Raw genomic sequence first — 6,751 nt, 5'->3', positions numbered from 1 at the left:
AGGCAGGAATATTTGGAGTGGCAATGCAGCCAGCCAGGTGTGTCACACCCACAGCTACCTGCTGCAGGTGACCTGACTCGGAGAGCTGCAGCCACTCTCCCAGGAGAAAGTTTCCAGGTGGTTGGCATCACAGTAGGTGATGAGAAAGGACTGTTTGCCCGCTGCCATCTTTGCCCCATGTTCCTTTTTTTTTTTCCTTCTGAAACCACCCATGAGTGTCCCTACCTCCTGACCTGGCAGCTCTAACTTCGGCTAACCTTGAAGGCCATCATGTCTGCTGAAGATCAACAGAGGCTGCATTAACCTCTAGCGACCCCTGCAAAACAACAGCTACATCAGTTCTCTTCTACTGAGACCTTCCCTGGCCAGATGGATACAAGCCTGTCACATCACTGCCTGTGGGACAGGTGAAGAGTGAGAGGGACTCAGAGGAGCCAGAGGGTGGCCCAGAGGGTCTGCATTCCCACCTGCAGGACTGTAGACAGGTGAGATGCCAAGCTGCTTTTCTGGCTGTGACTCTATACCATGCATTGCTTTTCCATCCTCTGCTCCAGCTCGGACTGCAGCACAGAGATACAGAAGCTCTGTCCCACAGCAATGCCTCTTTCACCAATACTTAAAAAAAAAAAAAATCACCTGGAAGTGTGAGGAAAACTGTGCTTCAAAAGATTTATTACATATATTTGTACATATTTTACATGAATGGAATGTTAAACATACAACCTAAAAATCAATAAAAAAATATTTTCATTCGTGATTATGTACTGGCAAACCACTGAAAAGAGTACCTTAGAACAACTTAAGTCAACTTGCAATCATACTGCTCAATTACAAAAAAAGGAAAAACCAACAAAACAAAAAAATGTGTTCCATTTACATTAGACATTGCAAATTACATTCCGATTTCTGCTCCGGGTAATGAAGGAAGGTATCTTGTCCATTACCACTGCACATACAGGTGGCATTTCAGAAGCTAGCATGGACTTCCCTCTAACTCACTGTGGGCAATGTTAGCTCTGTAGGAAGAGGCATATAAAAAAAGAGAGTACACATTCTGCTCTCTACCAGCAGGTATCTGCCAAAGGGTAGGAAGAGGCAGAATGAGATTTGTAATCAAGGGATAAGGTTAACACTGGATCACCACTCATTCAGTGCCACACTGCAGCTCTTAAAATTTGTTACAAGTAGTTTTTAAGTAGTTCATTAAAGCATCCCCTCTACAGCTAGGCTACCTCCCTTCTTCCTTGAACATTATAGTGCTTTGGCAAAATCAGCTAAGGGAGAATTCTTCACTGTATGGTAATGAATATTCCAGCTTCATCTTAATATATACATGAGCACAGAATGAAGCTTTGATGTCTCTTCCTCCTAGAATTTCACACCTTGAGAGCTTGTGACCAGTCATGTTGAGAAGTGTTTACTATGAAATATAACAAATCAGCAATAAAAGGGACAGATTTGAAGGAAAACAAGAGGAACAGGATTCAGCAACAGATCATGTTCTTGCAACGTCAGGTTACTTACACTTGAAACTCTGCCAAAATCAAGCAAATCCTATTTATCGTTGCAAAATCTTTGCCAAAGCACACCCAAGGGCAAAAGTCTCTCAAACAAACACACAGATTAAAAGCTGCCAGAAAGATCAGTGAGTGGGCTGGCTGCCTTCTTCCTCTTGTACACTGGCAACTTATTAGATCCAAGACAGAATCAAGTCCAGCCTTTTTCAGATGCAGGATATTCCTACAGTGGTTTACCTCAGCAAGTCTTCAACAGCTAATAATGCCCCACAGTGAGGTCATTCTACAGCTTATCCCATCATCAGCTCTGATGTACTAATTGAGACATGACTTTACAGAACACAAGTAGCTTGGGAAGCCAGCCTACAATTGTGGAGTAAGATAATCAAATGTAATTTGAGAATATGGACTGGGTTGGTTTTTTTAACCCCCAAGAGGCTAAAACATCTCCAACTTGAGTTTAGAAGCAGGTTAACTTATGTAGAGAAACAGAAACATCACAAATTGTCCATTCAGGAAACAAATCCTGGACATAGTTCTGTCGTGAATGTCTCACTCAGAGTGTTTTGAATGACAAAAAGTTAAGTGGTAGGAGCTGCATAAAAAAACCCCACGTTTGGCTAGATTGTAGGAAACCCATAACTAGCCTTCTCTTCCAGTTACAACTTCTTACATCACTTTTGCTGATGCCAATGGAAAGTGTATCTATATGGGAATATGGCCTAACATATATCACATCTTCAGCTAGGAGGAGAAGAAATTGATACTAAAATGACTTTTAAGCTTGGAAGGGTAGAAAGTGAATCATCAAATATAGCACTCATCAAAAAAAGAGATAATCCTCCACTGGCAAAGGTGAGCTGGAAGATCCCATAGTAGTACTCCCGCACTCCAAGGCATGTGGTAGTCTCTCAGCAGGAAACTCCCAACTGCACAGCAGAAATTAGTAGGTACAACACAACAATACCAAATTTGCACACAAATACTCTCTTTCAATGCGGGAAAGTGGCTAAAAGCCACAGAAACTCAAGAGAGATCCCTGCCTGTATCATACCCAACATGTTTTGCCATCATTTACTAAGAGAATAGTAACATTCAAGTGCCAAGTTCCTTGCTTTTGGTGGAGCACAGAAGAAATGGAGCAAGTTTCTAAAGCCCTCAATCAGAAAAGGCAGCACACTAAAAGCATTCTTAAGCACATCTCATGTATTAGACATATCCCTCCAGAAACACCAAAGATCCACATTTCTGAATAAAAATGATTTTTCCTATATTTGCTGAGATTTCAGTCTCCTGAGAGTCCATTTAACCAGCTCTCCAGCCTTCCAGCAAGGCTTAATTAAAAAGCCAGTGCTCCTAAAACTAAGAAGTAGGATAAATGTATAAATCTTGAGATTCAGTCATAAACCCACTTTACATCGTAAGGGGGGAAGCAGGGAAAAAACCAAGGTCACAGGTATCCACCCACGTTTTTGTACATTGCCTACATGTCTTCCATTCCAAAATACCCCAATACACTTACCCTTGATTATGACAGCTAACTTGACTACAAATAAGACCATCTGTTTTCGGCTTTATCCCTCCCAAAAATAAAATACCAATAATTTGTGGTGTGCTTCATATTTTTGCTTTTACATCCCACTGAACTCTTTGTGGAATGTACACACTGAAAGAAAATGAGCTACCTCCTTGCAAAGGGAAGCATTATTATAGATACAGTGATTTATAAGAGCCAGGACAAAGGGTGCCCTGTGCTGACAGCAGTGTTGACTCTCTTGTTATTGTACAGGGTATGGTTGTATACAATCCAACTCACAGCCGCCTCCACTATGAACTTCAAAACACGAGTTGCTACTGAAGAGACATGGGTATGTTACAAGTTCAGAAAAATCACACATTTCAAGACAGTGCCAAATGTACTCTTCCCCTGCTGGCAAGCAGCATGTTTATGGCAGACCTGAGTATGGGAATTATTTCACACCCTTACATACTTAGGGAAGATATAGGCCAGATGACAGAAAATACTCTGAAACAGCACAGAACTGGCAATCTCAAGGTATTTACAGGCAAAGAAGCATATCGCACCAAAATTGAAGTTATTGCTTCTTGTGGACAAGTGTGGTGTTCCTTGTTCGAGACACGGGACTTGTTTGGTGTTTATTTTTCCCTTCTGAAGTACAATGAGTCGCCACCCCTGTGAGGACATTTTCAAAATGAAGGTGTTGTCTGTGACTAGAGCTGTGCCTACAGCATGGTCATTAACAGCTGATGGTGACAGAAAGCTTACCTAGGCGAGTTTCCACAGGCGTTCTCAAACCCAAGCATCACTCTCATGCTTCCAAGGGTCATTCCAGGCTTAGTCTATGTTACAGATTTTGATACAAAAAAAACCTCCTGTAGTCTTTCAGAAGAGATTTATGGGTACCAAGAAGGTCAAACTGACCTTGTACCAGTTCCTCAAATAGTCCAAGGCATTGCTACTCTACTGTGCTGATGGAAGCAGCGATGGACTCTTGCCTGCAAAAGCATCACCAGTGCGATGGCTGGTGACCTGCTTTTCCAACACTGTTCCTAAATGTGGGGTAACAGTCCTAACTGCTGGGTCTTTAAATCAGCTACTTCCATCTGAATACAGAAAATTAAGGTTTGTGAGGAAACAGTAAGTGTACTAGAAGTATGAACTACCAAAACTGAGCTCAAGTCGTAAACAGATTTATGTTTGCAGTATGTACCTGCTTAACCCCCAAGCCAAAGGCTATCTATGACCTCAGAGCACAGGACATCAAAACACTGACCTACCCCCTTTACATGACTACAGGTGAGTTTCTGTAGGCATGAAGCCAACAGTAACCATTAAATCAATGCAAATGGAAAAGTTTTACTTTCAGAAGATATCAGGAGTTTAAAACACTGGGAAAATGGGCCTGCAGGCAACACCACTATTTGAGTATTACAGGTGCTGTAATTCCTCATCCCCTCCCTCCCTCCCCCAAGATAATACAAGGCAACACAAATATTCTCATTGAAAAAGGACTCTGTACAGGGAATGACTGTACATCTAATGTGACTACAGAATCGAATGCGTGACAAAATGATTCTGCTCCCACTGAAAAAGAGAATTCAACAGGGCCCCAGAGTTACAGGTTCAGCTGAAACCAGTTGATGCAAGCCCAAAAGAGTAGAAACTGCACTGGCAATTACAACAATTATCTGGTTTGGACTCCTTTAGATTTGCAGCGTAACAAAGGCATTTTACAGAGCAACATTCAGGAGAAAATGTTATCCAGGGAAGAGCTGCTCTTCAAGCAAGATGGGAGAGTTTAGGAACATGAACTGCATTTGTTCTCCAGATAGCAGCAGTTGCTCCTGTTCTTTGCCCTTTTTGATATTAATCACATCAGCAACAGAGACAAATGTGTCTTTAAAAAAAAAAAAACAACCAGAATTATTTATGTACAAGAAAATCATCTGAAGTGTTGTGCAACTTATTTTAACTATTGAAACTCACTAAGAATGCTGTTGCTAATAAATATTCATAAACTCTTCCCTGTGTTGTGAAATTCAGAAACTACTATGCTTAATTCTCAATATAAAAAGTATGCCTCTAAACCCTGATATCTGTTCCAGTTTACTGTCTTTTTTTCCCCCCCTATCTTTTTAAAAAAAACTATTTATTCTAACTGTGATACTTTGAGGGAACTAATATTTATCCACAGTTTTACTCGGTGTACCCACCCAGAGACATCCTGTGTTTTGTGGAGCTCTGGTTATACCAATATAATACAGTAAAATAATAATAAATTAAACAAATGTAGATGCATTAAAAAAAAAAAAAAAAAGAAAGAAAAAACCCAAACAAAACAAAAACCCACACTGTCAAATGCTGGTCTCCACATGAAGACACCAAGAGTTTAGATGCAAAGTACTACAGATCCTGCCACCAAAAAAACATTTAAACAAGGAAACATGAACTTGCGCACCTTCAAAAAATTAAACACAAATCCCACCTTGATGTTATCTTGCCCATGCCTATAAAAAGCTCTCACTGTTCCTACATTTGCAGTTATTCATTTACACCTCAGGAGGCAGCCTGGAGATGAGAGTAGTACAATAAAATAATTACCTGAAACATCTTTAAAAAAATACCCGTTAAACAAATTACCTTAACTGGCAGCACTTAAAATTGGTAATTCTTTTCTTTTCTTTTTCCTATTTTAAAAAAAGTTGCATAGCTGTAAGATTTTGCTTTGCTGCATTTCTTTCTGTCGATTTTACTCACAAGCAGTAAAAGAGACATTTTAGTTACTTAAATAGCAATACAATGTGCAGATTTCAACTATCTCTATAACTTGATCAATATAAATTAGTTACCTGTCTTGGTTTTACTCTTTGGACTGCATTGTGACAAAGGTTTAGTTACAAAACTTTGAAATACAGTATTCCTACGCAGAGCGGTTTATGTTTTCTGTTCTTGAAAAAAGTGAAGAACATAAAACAGGGTGTGAATTCAGTAAATTAAGGTCACACTGTTAGATTTTATTTAGTTTGCCATTTACTGTTCTTCAGCCAATGAGAAGGTGAAAACGCTCCCACTCAAATCTGGGGCTGTCCTCCTGCAAGGATCTCAGATAGCACGTATCGAACGTCTCCGCTTCCTCTGGAGGCAGTAGGAAACATGTCCAATAACTCGCTTCTTCACAGAACCAGAAGTTAGGCTGAAATTAGGAACTTTGGCCTTCTATACAAAATAGTGTCAGTAATGTCTGTGGGGAGTCGATTGTTACAGGATGTGCAGCATTTTCAAAATCCCTGTGTGTCCTTTGCATGAGTGTTTGGTATACCGAGCACTACTGGCAAGTAACGGTGTCTGCAATGCTTTCTCCATGTCACTGTCCATCTTTGCCTTTTTCAGCCACAAAGAACTCTAAGTCTCAAGCCAGGCACGCTGTGTTCAGCACGGGAACCTCACATCTCCTATGTTTTCTGATCAGTGGAAGCAGCTGTTGGAAAAGCAGAAGACAAAACACCATCATTTCAGCACAGAAACCACTCAAACAGCATGAGCACAACCACTGTGTTTTCCTTCCCCTTTTTCCTAAGCCCCCAGTCATCACCATCCCTGCTGTGAAAAAGGCAAATAGAATTTAACATGAGGCTGGACAGCCATGAGCACGTACAGAGACAGAGGTGCTCATGAACAGCATGCAGGCTTTCTGCCACAACCAGAGATTGGG

General features: G+C 40.7%; 1 protein-coding gene across 1 annotated transcript in view; it reads right to left on the bottom strand.

Annotated features, from left to right (window-relative positions):
* Positions 1 to 655: 655 nt before the first annotated feature.
* ZNRF2 (zinc and ring finger 2) overlaps positions 656 to 6,751 on the bottom strand; it is a 58,756-nt gene continuing 52,660 nt past the window's right edge. The window contains exon 5 of the mRNA XM_048300803.1: positions 656 to 6,517. The gene's annotated coding sequence lies outside the window, so the exon portion shown is untranslated. The remainder of the gene's footprint in view (positions 6,518 to 6,751) is intronic.

Source organism: Corvus hawaiiensis, chromosome 1 (genome assembly GCF_020740725.1).
Source record: "Corvus hawaiiensis isolate bCorHaw1 chromosome 1, bCorHaw1.pri.cur, whole genome shotgun sequence".
In the NCBI taxonomy this organism is placed as follows: domain Eukaryota; kingdom Metazoa; phylum Chordata; class Aves; order Passeriformes; family Corvidae; genus Corvus; species Corvus hawaiiensis.
Note: the sequence above shows the minus strand (reverse complement) of the source record. Positions and strands in the feature narration are given on the sequence as shown.